This window comes from Camelus dromedarius, chromosome 23, assembly GCF_036321535.1.
Source record: "Camelus dromedarius isolate mCamDro1 chromosome 23, mCamDro1.pat, whole genome shotgun sequence".
NCBI lineage: Eukaryota > Metazoa > Chordata > Mammalia > Artiodactyla > Camelidae > Camelus > Camelus dromedarius.
The window spans coordinates 11,566,337-11,583,339 of record NC_087458.1 but is presented as its reverse complement, the minus strand read 5'-3'; the positions used below and the strand labels follow the sequence as shown (position 1 = coordinate 11,583,339).

Genomic DNA, 17,003 nt, shown 5'->3' with positions numbered 1-17,003 from the left:
CTAGCACACTGAACATTTATGACTAGTTGTGTATTTTTCCTAAACTAAGCTTTCTCAAACTTCTGCTAATTGTATTTGTGTAATTTAATAAAATACTACATCGCTGATAAAATATGGTGTGAAAAAAAAGAGAGCACTGAGTATAGTTTATGCAAGAAAGACAACATGGGACTCTGCTATATCTGAACGCAAAAGGAATTGGCCCTACTTCAAAACTTGGCAAATGCATGCACGTTTATGTAAGTAAATTAAATAAAATAAAGATTCAAATATTATTCTTTTTTAGAAAATGATCCCCTGCATTAACTAATTTTGTTAATTAATTAACAGATCACCTACTAGTCTCTGTTGTACTAGGTAAAACAGCTTTTCCTGTATTAGGAAACTCTGAGTCAAGGCTGGAGCCCTTTATTTTTGAGAGAAAGGAATGTATTTAATATCTAAGGATGTCCCCTAGGAATGAGGGAATCTCAGGCTGCACTTGTGACGCTAAGCAGCTTTCATTTAGATCAACATGGACCTCTATTAGTCAAAAAGTTTTGCAGATCAGGCCCATACTAATAACAATGGCCTCTTAACATTTTATATTTGATCCATATACACTGGATTACAGAGATGAGGTTAGTTTTCCAACAAAGAAAACTGTCAAAACCAGATCAAAACAAAAAGAGCATCTATCCTCATTTCAAAAATAGCTTTGGTATGATACGTATAAAAATTGTTTAGAGTAAATCCTAAGAGTTCTCATCATAAGAACTTTTTTTTTCCTTCTTTTTCTTTTTATTGTATCTATGTGAGATGATGGACACTAACTAAACTTGCTGCAATCAGCGGGGAGGGTATAGCTCAATCAAAGGAGTGCATGCTTAGCATTCATGAGGTCCTGGGTTCAATCCCCAGTACTTCTTCTAAGAATAAATAAACCTAACTACCTCCTCCCTGCCAAAACAAAAACCCAAAAACCAACTTACTGCAATCATTTCACAATATATGTTAAATCAAACCAATATGTTGTACACATTAAACTTATACAGTGATGTATGTCAATGATATCTCAATAAAACTGGAAAAAAAGAAAAAAATAGCTTTGTATTAAATTTTCTCTTATCTGTGTTCCTACCCTCGGGAGCTTTTGTTTTCTACTGTCACTACTTCATGTACCTTACCAAGTATCTTTTAAGCTGCCAAACAAATTGAAGAACATATCAAACCTTAAAAATAAGAAGGCCAAAGCAATAATCAGAAGTAGGCCTTTCAAAATTATTTATCAAATTCACAACATTCTGAACTAATGTTATTTTCCAGTAGTTATACTAATTGTTGATCAGAAACCAAATGTGTCTATTCGTTTAAAGCAATTAAAAAGCAAAGGCAATTAGGATATTTGAAATCATTAAAATACAGACATACATAGTGATATATCCTGAACATAAAAATTGCAAAAAAAAATTAGACATAATAAAATTAAGTAGAGTGTAACCAGTTTAAAAGTCTATTAAAATGTCTATGATGTAGGACTTCCCATCATAGTAAAAACATAAGCAAAGTATATTACTCATCCCAAAACTAGAAATAGTTAATATAACTAGCTAATATGAATGCCGTTATTTGTGCCACTAGGGTAAGCAATAAAACTAGCCTTTAATGAAAGGAAATATAAAGTTTGCATCTGCATAGTACACATGTCAGCCAGTGGAAGAATAAATCAAACCTATTAGTGCACAACAGATGGCCCAAGAATGAGCCAAGGTTTATATTTTGACAAGAGGAAAATTTTGACACTAAATTTAGACATGATAAGGCAGGCAAGGTCACCAGAGGAAAAATTAGCTTGAAATCCTAGGAAGTGCAAACTCAAGTTTGGTTTGTAAGATATGGTTCTCATATCAAACTCCACAGGAAGCCCCCAAAACTGCCCAACTGACCTTGAACTCCCCTTTCAGCCACACAAAAAGTGCATGAAAAAAAGTTTATTCCTTTTCACCTTGTAGTTGAGAGCCAATGTTCCACTGCTGAATAAAAGAAACTGAGGGTGACAGGGACTTAAACAACTGATCCAAACTCTTGAACTTGTAAATGAAAGCTCTTTATAATTTGGTCCCTACTGATCTGGCCTCTTTCTGCCGTGATCTCTCACTATTCCTTTTCACAAACACTGGTGCCAACTGTCACATATATTCTCTATAAATTCAACCAAGAAAGGAAGACATCCCCATATTTCACTTCTTTAATTTAAAACATGACAGGGGAAAAATAACTGAAGCACAAGTATTCAAAGCTTCTACTCTATCTCTATGATTTTTCTAAGGATTTTTTTTTTTTAAAGAACTGCTGGATAGTGTGTGTAGTAGGGGTGAGGTTATAGCTGGAGAGGAGACTTCGAAGAAGCTAAATTGATTTAATTTTTTTTTTTTTAAAGTATGAGTTAGCAGGGGAAGAAAGTCTGGAATTTGCAAGGGTGGAAAAGAGATGAGTAAAGAGCGCTAGCCTGTGCTGCAGGCCTTTGTGTGACAGAAGAGAGACTGGGTTAGTGGCTCTCTTTGTGTGGGGTGAAGGCAAGCGGTCATTTTGCTGTCTGCTGTTTGATTTAATATTCCCTTTATGTTATCTTTAAGAGACTTCACTAAAGGGCTACATTACTTATCAAGTTTTTGAAGTTTTGGATTTGTATTTCTTTTGGATGTGTCACAATGTCAAAATTAGTCTTTTAAAAGGGCAAGCAAAAAAGTCTAGTTTTATTTGCATTACACAGATAAAGGGTCTTTTTCTCTGGGGGTGGTGGGGGGACACATAACGGTCTTCTGGCAGGGAAGCACCTTTAAAAATCAAGTTAAATTAAAAAAAAAAAATCCAAGTTAAAAAAAAAAAAAAGGCTCTCCCAGGCCTAGTTATTTGAAGAATTTGGGCAGCCACTATCTGTACAACACATGGCTTTCTCCGCATCCCTCCACTGCCAGGTCTCCTACCCTACCTAACCCTTGGCCTGGTCCAATCACTCGGCTTCTGCTGTGGCCAGAAGCACTTTTTCCGCAGCCTCAACCCAGTTTGCCTTTCCGTCTGTGGTATTTTTCTCTTTCCCACCTCCAAAGGGTCACAGTTACTCCTAATATCCATCCAGGTCTAGCTGAGAATAATCTCATGCCTATAAATGTGCTTGTACTACTAAGTTCACTAGTGTTGCCTCCATTTGGTCTGACCAGGCTGCCATCATGAATAGCAGTGTACATTATAGGGGCCCAGAATTGTGGACAGAAATAACAATGAAGGGCCTATACTATAAGGTATAAGGTAGGAGAGAACAAAGCCAAGTTTTTAATTTGATGCTCTTGATATTTAATATTGGTAAGGCAAGCCATGGATTACATCCCTGAGCTTATTAAATAATTTTCATTTTGGTCATGTGAACTTCAATTAGTTTCCCTTAATCTTTAAGATTTGGTACTTAGTTTTTAATAGTATAAGCTGTTGGTTTTGGCTATCCAGCATTCCAATAGCTTGACTACTTGTTGGTATCACCATTGAGTGGTTTTTGTGAGGAAGTATCTCCAACTACAGAAGCCTAAAGCAGGGAGCCATAGCCTCTCTCCCAGTTCTCTGGCAACTAGGCCATGAACATGTGTCCTCAGCTTGGCAGTCAGATACTTCTCTTGAATTCAAAGACTTGGGCCTTAGTGAATAAAGACTCGGAGAGATATAGATTATTCATAGCAGTGATGAGAGCCTGCCATTGGCAACAGTGCTGGCAGCTGTGGGGTGGCCAGTGGTAGGTTGTCCTAACCCCACTTCTTGAGCCGGGACAATGGCTATTCTTTGCTATGTGGCCTCCTTTGGTTCCCACCATATTTCAAGCTGAACTCTCCAACCTTCCACAGAATGTGAGAACAAACACATAGACCCCCAATAAATTCCTTTTCTGCTTAATGTAAGAAGTTTCTGCTATAATTTAAGTTACAGTAGGTTTCTGTCATTTACAACCAAGAAACAGTTACTGGCACAGAGCTGGAATTTCATTTCCGACATACTTGATGTTGCCAGTTAATGTCTGATCTAACATTTTCTGGAAACATTGATTTTACTTAGATAAATCATGCCATTATTGTAGGTAGATAAAATACAACAGATTGAGCTATAAATCAGTGGACCTCCTTATCTTACATTTGATGCCCAAAGTAATGAAAATTGACCGTGTCACCACCATTCTACTGAAAGTGTCCTCATAAATATTATATTCTAATTGTTAAAGCCCCTTGCTTTTATCCAGCCCTCACCCCAGACCCCTCTCTGCAGCGCTTGACACTCAACTTTCCCTCCTTAAACTCTCTTAGTTCTCATGTCCCACCAATGTTTCTGCTGTTGTTGCCTTCTCTTCTGCCACCTTCCATGTTAATTATTGGTGTTTCTTAGAGGTGAATTGTTTTTCAATCCATATCATCCCTTGGCATTCTAATCTAGTCCCATGACTTGAAGTATATGTCTGGTTCAAACCTCTCAAAACTTAACTGAAGACCCATATTCATGACTGTTCACTAAACATCCCCTCTGGAATATTCTATAATATGGTCCTCAAACTACAATTTATCTTCCCCCTGGATTTCCTATTTTAGTTAACTCATCAATTTCTTTAAAACAAATTTTTTATTGAAGTATAATTAATTTACAATGTTGTGTTAGTTTCAGGTATACAGCAAAGTGATTCAGTTATATATACTTATTTTTCACATTCTTTTCCATTATAGGTTATTACAAGACATTGAGTATATCACTCCCTGTGCTTTACAGTAGGTCCTTGTTGTTTATGTATTTTATATACAGTAGTGTATATATGTTAATCCCAAATGCCTAATTTATTCCTCCCCCTCCCCCACCCCACTTTATCCAGCTCATCAATATCAATTTAGCTATTCAAGTAGAAACCTAGAATCATCTTGGACTCCTCCATTTTTCTTGCCCTCAACACTAAATATGCCCCTTTCTTATTGGTGAGCTTAATGCCATTTTTTGTATTCCTCTACTTACTCCTTGGTAATCTCATTTAGTCTCAGGGTTTTAATATTATCTATATACTGATGACTCTTGAATTTACATTTCTAAGTCCAGCTCACTCCCTTGGCCTTGATTCCTATAGCCAACTGCCTACTTAAAATATCCCTTTGGATACCTCTTAAGATATCCAACACTGAGCTCCTGGCAGATCTCTCAAATGTGCTTCTCCCATAGTGTTTTCCATCTCAGTGGCAATGCCATTCTTCTCAGGTGCGCGGGCCAAAATATTGCAGTATTCTTCTCATACTCCATGTCCAATCCATCAGCTAATCCTACTGATTCTACTTTCTAGATATATCCAGAATCTAACCATCAGTCCAAGCCATCATTATCCATTGTCTGTATACAGACTATGCCTCCTTAATGATCTGTCCACTTCTGCACTTCCCTTCTTGAAGTCTATTCTCATCACAGCAACCAGAATGATCCTATTAAAATGTACACCAAAGTGCTCCAATGATTCCCAATCTCAGAGTAAAATTAAAATAACCTCAGTGGCCTTTTAAAAATATATGTTATGACCCAGCTACTTACTTCTCTGACATCATCTTCTACAGTTCTTTGCTTAAGTATGCTCTAGCTGCAGCAGCCTCCTTTCTTATTCCTCACATACAATGAGTATGTTCTTACTTCAGGGCTTTTATATTTGCTGTTCCTACTGGAATATCCTATCCTAAAACATGCACATGGCATGTGTCTTCACCCCCTTCAAATCTTCACTCAAATGTCAGCTTCTCAATGAGGTTTTTCTTGGCTACCCTAGTTAAACTATACAACACATCCCCACCAAACACACTCACATCCTTTCCCTTCTCTGCTTTACTTTTGTCCCTAATACTTACTGTCTGTCTGTATCCTCTATAAGCAAGCTCTATAAGAGTTGATATTTTTAATCTGTTTTGTTCACTGGTGAATTCCCAGGATCTATTATGGTCCTTCATATGACAGGTATACAAAAATGATTTATAATATAAATAAGTTAGCTACAGGGAAGTTACAATAATAGCTTTTAACTAGCTGCCTGCCTCAAGGAGGCAAGGGTCCTTGAGACCCTTTCAGTAAGTCTATAAGGTCAAATTATTTTCGTAATAATATTAAGACATTATTTGCCTTCTTTCACCCTCTTGAAATTTGCACTGACGGTGAAAAAGCAAGGTAAAACTGCTGGGCCTTGGCATAAATCTAGGTAGTGGCACCAAACTATAATAGTAATCATTGTATTCTTCACCGCCACACACTCTTAGTAAAAATGAATCAGTGTATGAATGTAAGTGAATTAAAAATTTTAAAGCCGAATTCAATTAAGAATATCCTTGTCAAAGCAGTGAAAATTATGAATATTCTCTGTGATGAAATGGGGAAGTACGTTTAAAAAGTTTGCTGCCTACTGAAGCATGATGGCTATCTCTGGTGGGGGAAGGGGGAGGGGACTTACGTGATTCAGTTGCCAAGCTGAACTACCCACTTTAACTTGAAAGAGTGACTGACAAACTATTGTTATTCAAGCTTGGGTATCCATTAGACATTTTCTTGAAAATAAGAGAAGTAAGCCTATCACTTCAAAGAGAACAGCTGACAATATGTATTGCAAATGATAAAATTTGAGCTGGTAAGCAAAAATCAGAATTTTGGTAACTTTGTGTCCACCATAATAAGCATAGCTTTCTTGATGTGACTGGTAGTGATATTAATGAATGTGATTTTTAATATTGTGTAATGAAATGTGTTAATATCTGGAAGATCTCCATAATTCAATGAACCAATATTTTCCAAATGACCAGTGAGTGCATGATGTTCCAAAATCATCCATGTGTAAAAGTTCCACTCAAAATGCAGGATAGATCAATGGCTTTTAATGTTATAGAGTATATAAAAGTTCCATTGATACTGTGTCAGATTCCATACTGCAACTAATCTTTTAAGAAATGATTGCCTGTTGAGTTCTGATGTAGTATCAAAAAAATGATCCACAATTATCTGAAACTCTCAAAACAATTTAACAAGAACCTAAACTACAGTTCACTCTCCAGTGTGAGATCTACTTAAGTGCTGATATGAGTAATTAATGGTGAAGCACTAGAGGAAATAAGATGTGCTGAGCGCTGCCCTGGAATGCTAGGTCAAACAAAAAATTATTCTTCATAAACAAAGACTCTGAATAGGTGGGAGGCCTTTGGCAAGATACTATATTACAAAGGTAATGCTCCTTATTCTAGAAGGTTTTTTTTTTTTTTTTTTTGAGGGGGGAGGACTTTTTTCTCTAAGTTTTGGATCTTTACTCTTATAACAAGTAAATCTTTTATTAGGAAACATGGCTATAGATATGTCCTTTAGACCTATCAAACGGTTGTGAACTCTGACATTCAAAGAAGATCATGAGAAATCACCTACAAACACAGACCTCAAATGTTGTTTAGAATGACAATATGAAATAGTGAACTGAAGTATCAGGCTAATTATAAAAAGGAGCCATAAATTAAAAAGAAAAATAAAAACCTATCATTTAGGAAAACAAATAGGTACTATTTTTAAAAACCCACCAAGGAAAATGTCCAAGAAGTGAATGCTAGATAAAAAAGGGAGGTAAAGATATTAAGTTGACTAATCTGACCCCTTTCTCTGTTTCAACATACAGTTATTAAGCAAAGAAAGCAAACTGCTGCTTTCTAAAATGTTAAAAAATAAAATAATTCCAAAGTAGTCTAAAACTTCCCTGACATTTTTCTATTCTCCCAACTCTCTCTTGTACCACTCAAAATGTGATAGCCAATAAACTGAAAATCTGGTCCCAATTTCCTTCTCCAGCCTTATCCTGTACAATACTCCCTGAATTCTAATAAACTCAGATTATTTCCTTTATTTCCTTTCTTTCAGGTACTGTAGTGAGGGTCCTGTGTCTGTGATGTCCTGACCCTTTATTATTCTATACTGGGAATATACCTTTCTGGCTTACATGATTCAGCTCATACTTTTGTTTTGTTTTGTTTTGTTTTTGAAGGCTTTGATCATCTCCCTCTTGATCTGAAATCTCGGGTGTCAAGTCTCATGTAGGAGATTTTCTTAAAAGTCTGTTATTACATTCAAAAAGTCAACCAAAATATGACAGAAATGTCATTAGGCAAAAGCACAGAGTCACAGGGCAGGAGAGACCTCAGAGATCTTGGAGCCTCTGCCCTCATTTGAAAAAGCTGAGGCCCCAGCTGGGATTTAGACCAACTCTGTCAACAATAATTTTATTCTTACATACCAACAATCATCAGATCAAAATAGATGTTTCTAAAATCACCAAGAAAAACGACAATGAGATCTTCAAAGTAGAAAATACAATTCACTCATGAAAGTCAGTATATCAAATTGCTAAGAGTGCTGGATTCTGCCCACTACCTGGATAGGTTTCTGGGATGTCCCTAATAATAAAGTCATATTTGTCTTCACATGAAATTTCCACTCTTTCCCTTGTGTTCTTCTGGTCTTTCTTTGGTGTGTGATCAGGAAGCACACACTACACCTTTAACATCACTCTGAATCATGTAAGATCAGGATGCTGAATATACTGGAGGGAAAACTGTCATTATAGATAATATTTATAGTCTCTAGGGGGAGGGTATAGCTCAAGTGGTAGAATGCATACTCAGCATGCAGGAGGTCCTCGGTTCAATCCCCAGTACCTCCTCCAAATAGAAATAAATAAATAAACCTAATTACTTCTCCCTAATAAAAACAAAAACAAAAACATAGTCTCTAATCTATACAAATGATAGATAATTACATGAAAGCAAAAACTAATTACATGAGAGCAAGAACTAGGGATGACTGTAAATAAAGGTGACTTAAAGAATTTCAATATAATTATTTCAGTATTATCAATAGGACCCTAAAATGCATTTGCATGTACAATTCTATCACAGTCACATTTTAAAATGTTACTGTCAAAATAAGTACAGGCAATCTTATTTATTAGTAATTATTCTTATATACTTTAAGTGATCAGTAGCGGAAACAGTCCTATAAGTCTGAATATTTCTACAACTCCCAAGATAAACTTTGTTCATGAAGAGAATCGAGAACTGTTAAATGACTTTCTTGGTTCATCACAAAGATGAAATAAATGTGTGACTCTACTGTGGGCAGACAAAGAATGATCAAAGTATAATCTGATGATAATTCTCAGCTGTAAAACTTTTCTAGAAAATAAAATCATTCCATTATAAAATAGTGTTTAAATTACAGTATAGTGGTTTTAAACCACCAAACTTTAGGTGAGTACATAAGTTAGCTATTTATTTACTTATAAGTTATTCAAGAGCAAGTTCAAATCTAAAAAATAGCAGCTGTCTGCTACACACATTAGTATTGCCAAAACGGTAAATATAGACCCAATTTATGGCTCACCTAAAACATACTTAAATACACTGGGGGTGGGGGCAGGGAGACATGTTGGGACTGAAGAATATGTTTGGTTAATGAAGACTAAGCGGCTTTAAAAATTACTTCACATAAGTACATTCAGATACTTCATATGTATGACAAATAGGAAAATCTGTTTCATGATAGTTAAGGATAATGTTTCCTGGTTAACAGGACAGAATAATATATGGGTGATTGACATAGTGGTCTCTCTACTGTAACTAATGTTACTAAGATTAAACAGCAAAAGTATTCCAAATGTAAATTAGTAAATGTACAGAAAGGGTTTCATATACACTTGCACAAAATAACTGATCAATAAATCCGCAGGATACATTAATCAACAGACAGGTAAAATTTCACGGTTTAATGAAATAATACTGCTTCTTGAAATTACTGAGAGAAGATCGAGATTGTAACTAAGAAAATAAATTAGCCATTAACCTGATAGTGTAGCTAAAAATTTCAGAATTAATTTCAGAGTAAATTTAGTTAGTTTAGAAAACAGTGAAGTTTCAAAGAGACTAAATAAAATAATTAAAGGAATAACCAGATCCTAGCATTAATTCATTACAAGGAACAACAATCTGCCTCTTGTATACATATGTTTAGAACAGCACTACTCTGAAACAATACTGAAAGTCTCCAACTTATTTTCTAGGTAGAACTTTTAAATTAAACCTTTTTGAATAAATTTAAATGATTTTTGAGGTAGGAATGGAAGAGCTAAAAGAAATGAGTAATATTATACTCCTTTCTGACTATGATAATTCTCATAGCCTTTTAAAGTTTTGATTTTAAAATGTCATTTTTAATTTAGAGATTTTTAAATTTTCTTATGGGGCTAAAGTTCATTAGTTTTGCGCAAAACTTTTACAGAATGAGCACGTCTCAGGTAACACATAAATTTATGTACTTGCAAAGCAAAAAAGTAGCACATACCACAAGCTATTCTGACCTCATTTGTTGCCATTACTCTAATCTTGTTTCTAAAAGTATACACAGAAATTAGATTCATAAGTAACGTTTAATATTTCCTACCTTACTAACTGGTCTTTAAGACTTCTTATAATACAGTGCAATAATGTGGAATTTAAATGCTAAAGATTATATTCAACTTATTGGCTTCTTATTGAAAATATTAACCCTCAGGTCATGAAATTCATTAAAAAAAAAAACGGGGGGCTTTCTAAGAGGCCTTTTTTCATTACTCCTCCATTGAACAGCAACCATAAAAGTATGTCAAATTTCTTCAGTCTGGATAGGTGCCTAATAGAAGTACTGGAGTAACCTATGAAATATATATAAGTAACGAGTTCAATAATTTTGTGCTTGTTTCACAGCATAAAATGTAGGGAAAAAAGCAGAGAAAAATATTCACCAATATTATAGAAGCAAAGGAGTAAGATAGTGATGTGTTGAGTTCATTATGCTTTTTAAACTGTTTAATATTTATGAAATATTTTTTAATCAGAATGTTTTAAGTCTTTATATTTATTACCAAATAAAACTTAAAATCTAAGAGAATTCCTTCTTAAGTATTTAACAAACTATGTCACTTTTAAGTATTCACTCTTTGATATACTAGACTTATTTCTCTATAACTCTTGGTTAGACAAGTAATAAAAGAATTACTGATGCTGTTAATGGGGTGAGAGAGTTGTTTTCAAATAGGCTTATGCAGCATGGGGATTCAGTACAGATGTTTGGAATAACTTGCAGCTGTTGTAGGGTGAATAGGCTTAATGAAATCACTGGGAATACTGAAGAATTGCCAGGAGTACTTTAAAACAGTTATATTATTGTGATACAAAAGAGTTTAATTAGAAGCCTAAAATTGTTTCGTTCTGAATCAAATTTTTAGATGTCTCTCATTGTTACATATTCCTAGGTATACGCCCACAAACACCCTTAATTGTAACCGAGTGCCTCACTTACTATATGTCTTATGAGAAAATAATTTTCTTTATAATCCAGTTTTGGTTCAATTCAACTTAACTCAAAATACTTTATAAACTTATTATATGTAAAACACCATGAGGGATAAAGAGTAAATTTTAAAAACTCTATTCTCAACATCTACAGAAGATATGAGATATACACATAAAAATAATACAAAGAAAAAGTATTACAGGAATTCAATGGAATTTAGGGGATTTAATTGAGTGTTCACATCCTGTTCCTGGAGGAAGAACCTGACTTTGCCTGAAATTATTTGTCAGCACCATAGGTACATTATTCTTTCATCCAGATAAAAACAGGAAAGTGTCTCAGTCTTCAAAACAAGATGTCCATCTTACCATCCATTTGGTTTCAAAAGCATATGGAGCCACCGTGAATTAGCAATACAGAATACTAGTACTCTAGGCTCTCACCAAAAATCTAGATAAAAGATATGATATTTAGAAGGTATGCTTAAGGGGCATGCTAGCCATCCAGTCTTTTAGGCATTCCAAGTTCCAAGACCAAGTTGAATTCTGAGAACGCTTGGTTCACAAAGTTTAGCTTCTCTCTGAATGACTTTTACTATATTGTATTATTATAAAGAGATGACAAAGCAAAGTCTACAGTTTATGGAATAAATGTCTCCATAATATATCATTGTAGAAGCTTTTGGTTCAGCTTCAAGACTCATCCCCATTACGTTAGGAATCTTAGCCCTAGCACATGCTGTCTAGTGCAAATATACTGCGAACCATGTATACAAGCCCATGTAAACTTTCTAGTTCACAATAAAAAAGTAAACGAAATGGGTGAAAATAATTTTAATAATCTATTTTATTTAACCCAATATCCAAAATATTATCATTCAACATGTATATAATCAATGGGAAAATTATTGAAATAGTTTCCTTTTTTTCCTTCAAACTCTAAGTCTTCAAACTTTAGTGTGCAGTTTATATTTACAGCACATCTCCATTAGGACCAGTTACATCTGAAGACTAGTGGCTAGTGTAGTGAAAGTGCAGCTCCAGAGGATAAACTTCTTTTGGAAAATGGTCCTTTGAGCCTTCCTCTTTAACAAAAAATTACAGCTTCTCTGCTTTCCTCCTTTGTTTTGTAGGTTATTAGGAACACAGCCATGACAACTCCACTTAGCAGTTTTTTGGTGGTGAAGAGTGGAGGGTGGGGGACTTGGTCAGTAGGATATTTTAAGCCTGTACATTCAAAAGTTAAATAAAATCTTGTACTAAACTCCTCCTAGTCTACCTCCAAATGCTCTAGTAGCATCACCCTCCAACACAAATGACATGGCTAAAAGTATCGAATAACGCCTCCTGAGAAGAAGTGGAACTGGAGGTATTGAAACTCCTGGATTTTGTTTAGGAAGTGTCATTTTTACGATCAAAACAGAATTACATTTAACATATAGAGATTGTTTTAGATTTTTTTTACATAATCTTTAATTAAGTAAAAATATTACAGCCCATTCTGGTTTAGAAACATTTCAATATCTCTTAAATTTTGCAAAATAAAATAATATACCACTACCACTAATTAGAGACTATGTTAATTTGTGGAATTCTTCTGGTTCACGTATTTCTGGAACTCTCTCTTAACATAATCTCAATTATTGGTAATAAGGAGGTAGTAAGGTGCAGTGAAAAGGGCACTAGCCTGAAACGGAAGATGACTAAGCTTCTAGACTTTGCTTTGTCACACGAGTTGTGTGAATCTATTTAATTGTCTGGATCGAAATTTCTTCACTTGTAAAGTTAAGGGGGCAAAAGTACATCTCTCAATCTCAAAAATCTTAACTGGAAACTATAAATTTATTCAAGAATTTCAAAATGGCATATTATTTGAAGTAATTGTTATTTCCAATGTAATGTTGTAAAACTGTAAGAGTGAGAATGAATAACAAAGCCAAAATAAATGGTCAGATTGTAAAATGAACCAAATTTTGATTGCAGGTTCAATTCCTGTTCATTAGCTCCTGCTAGCTTTTCACTAATAAGTAAAAGTAACACTTGACCTTCTCCATGTGAGAAAATTAATTAAATTCAGTTTAGTAGTGAAACATTTTAAATTTGAGTGACTGGGATCACAAAGCTTCACTGATAAAATACTGCTAATTGACCTTTAGGAACCTGAAGACATCACAATAAAGAAAGCAAAGAAAAAATATACAAATGTATAATCGTCTAATAAGAAGCACCTGTTATTACTGATGAAAAGATGTCATGAAGCTTATATATATATACATATATATTCTGCTTCCATGGATAATTTCAGTTCAGGGTAGGCAGACACTTATGTGTCAGCAGTACAGTGTTCTAATGCAGAGAACAAGGGTGGTCCAGCACCTGTTTCTGTAATTGACTGAGTTCTTTGTTTTTTTTAAAAAATCAGAAATTAAAAAAAAAAATGCCTTGATGTCAGTGCACAATAGCATCTTTCAGAAATGTTTATATGTTGACAGAGGAAGTAGGATTCCCTCCTACTCATACCAAATCATGTAAGCAGGCAGAACTCATCTAATCAGTATAAGATAATGTAATTGCTTTTTTATACATATTTATAGAGGTAGTAAAATGTATTTTGGTGGGGATAAGCACTAAATAATTAAATTATCACAGACATATTGCTAATGCCATTATGGAACCCCAATGTGAAAACAGAGTAAAATCCTAATCTAAATATCTAGACATTCATACAGTCATCCAGGCACATGTCCTCCTGGCTACACGATCTCTATTTTCCACACTCTAGTCATAATCCCTGCCTCAGATGAGTATCATTTTCACAGTTAGGTAACAGAGCCTTGAGAATCCTTGGAAGACACAACGAAAGGAGGTTTATGTATTGCTATCTCAATCTGGGGCTTTCAATCAAACGAAATTCTAGTATCAGTAAGACTGGATTTAAACATAAATGCTTATTTTTTATTGAAGTGTGTATAATCTTTGTTGCAATAATGTAAAAACATGTATGTAGCCTTTAAAATAAGTGAAACACATACATATGTTTCAATAATTTTTAAAAAAATAGTGGATTATGGGTGATTTCTCCCAGTTTGTTTTTCAAATTTCTGAGTGTTGAGATAGTCCTTCTGAAATTGAAAAAACATTTTAAATTGATCGCGTAGTTATCTATTAACGGTTTAGGCCATTTCAGCAGAAATATGAAAACCCCATAAAGACTATAAAAAATGTTGCCTCTAACAACCAAAGAATTTATAAACAATTCAGTAATTTTAAAAACCTCTGAGCTCCAAAGTTTGAGAACTTTAAATTTAAGCCTTTTACATCATTCATATGGCTTAAGGTTTCAGAATTTTACTCAGTTCTAAAAACCAGACCTACCAATTTCAGAATTTCCAATCAAATTTCAGTTAGTAGCTCTCGTGAACCACAAAAAGAATTTACAACTAAAATTATTTAATTCCAAAATGAGTTTTTCAAACCATTTCCTAAGAACGAAACATAAACACACTCTCCCTCAATTCAGCTGTCTTTTTAAAAGAAATTGAAAAGGGGCTTTGAATACTAACAACAGGTAAATGATTTATGTTGGATACCATGTTTTCACATCACTTCCTAAAATAGGATTATTACTATTAAAAGCTTTTGCAACCATTTGTAAGAAAGGGGAAAATCACAAAGAGCTTAATTTTTATAGAAGTAGGGACTTTATAAAAGCATTCCAGATCCAATTTTGTTTGATATAATGTTAGAACAGGGAGAAAAATGCAAATGCCAGAATCTTTAACTATAAAGGATATGCATATTTTCTTAGTAAAAGGCATGCTTTGGTACTAAGATGCAATTTATTTCAATCTGGCAAAGGGTTTGATAGCTTAAGAGTATAAGGAACAAGTTCTTTTGGTTGGTTAGAAGTGGGGTCTGAGTACTGGTATTTCTTAAAAGCACCTCACATAATTTTAATGTCCAGATAAAGTTGAGAATCATTTGTTGGATTTAGGGTATTTTTCTTTATTAGAAACTTCTCCAGAGATTAGGCTCATTAAACATAAGTCAAAGTTTGTATTTATAACGTAAATATCTTGTCAAATATTCAGGCTGCAATGATTTTTTCTTACCTTTATACAAAACTATATTCTCCATGTAAAAGCTGAGCTTAAGTAATATTAAGAAGTGAATAAATGCTACTATAAAGTTTATATTTTGAAGATAAAAAAGCAAGCTATAATCTATCTTCTCCCATAAAGGTTTAGAAATTGTCAATTATCATTTAGTGTAATAAATATCACCTTTATAAACCTCAACAACAAAAAAAGAGCAGAAGGAACAAGTAAAAGATGATGGTTATATTTTGTATGGAACAGATATTTTAAACATTAGATGATTGACTATGGTTGAAAAATAAGCAACAACTGAACTTCCCTTACACTGTCCATTATATACTTGTATGCAATTCAATGCCTATCAAATGGCATGAACTGATGTAGGGTTCCTGGCACTTTTCTGAATCATACATACTTTATAAGAGAAATAAAGAGAATGCTTGAGGGGGAACGTCAAATGCAAACAGAAGTCCTTCTATTAGGCATTATCTTTTGTTGGTGATGTTTTTTTAAGGACCAACTAGATTCAGGCTTTCTAGAAGTTCCAACAAAAGAATAAACTTATTCTACCTTGGTAGCATTTTTTAGAAGTTTACTTTGAAAATAAAGTTTCCACTAAACCAGTTTACAAATTTTTCTAATCCACACAGGTTACAACAGACACATAATCATATCCATTTTAGTAAGGACAGGCCCAAGTATAAGGTTATGTTCTATAACTAAGAGTAAAAATTTTTTTAAAAGGTGACTGAAACAGAATTTTATGTCTCTAATTCACTTTACTCATGGAGAAATAGTCGGTTTACTCCTTCAGGTGAAACAGATAAGGAAAATGAAAAAGCAAAAGAAATGCCAAAAATCATTAGGCACTTTCTGGACAGACACTGACACCACCTCAGAAAAAACGTAACAGGCATCACTAACCCACCTTAGGAAAACAAAAACCACCCACTGGTAATGTGGTGTAATTCAAACTAAGAAAGATTTCTTGAAAAAAAAAAGGGGGGGGGGCAAAAGAAAACATCCCTGCTTTTTATCTTAAACAATTTCTGCCGTTAAATAGAAAATGTTTTCATAGCAGCTTTTACAGTCAAGTCTGTACAATAAAGATTCATACTGGTTTTCACCCCTGGCAACCAAACACATTGTTGAAGAGAAACTCCTAAATAAAACGTCTCATTCAAAAGTGATTTCACTCACTAAGTAGGGGGAGAAGGATGATTAGGCTCAATTAAACGAATAGATAAAATAATCATGTTTGACCTTGTCTAAAACAAGATCTGAAGGTAATTTCCTTTGCAGTAAGGAATATATTCTTATAAAGACACTGTGCAAAAAGGAAAAAAAGGTAGAATTACAAATTAGTTTTAATAATAGATTCTAGACTGACTCTTGCATGATTACCTAGTTTCAGAGGGTCTTACATGGAAAAGAAATTTCACAGGGAAATACATCCTCATTTCTCACAAAAAATTAATTTAATCCCTCATAATTTCCCTACCAAAAACTCATTTGAGAAATAATT

The 17,003-nt window shown here is 34.1% G+C and overlaps 1 protein-coding gene across 1 annotated transcript in view; it reads right to left on the bottom strand.

Moving 5' to 3' along the window:
- The window catches only part of ATF6 (activating transcription factor 6), a 166,831-nt gene that overhangs the window by 47,929 nt on the left and 101,899 nt on the right, over nucleotides 1-17,003 (bottom strand). The window lies entirely within an intron of this gene.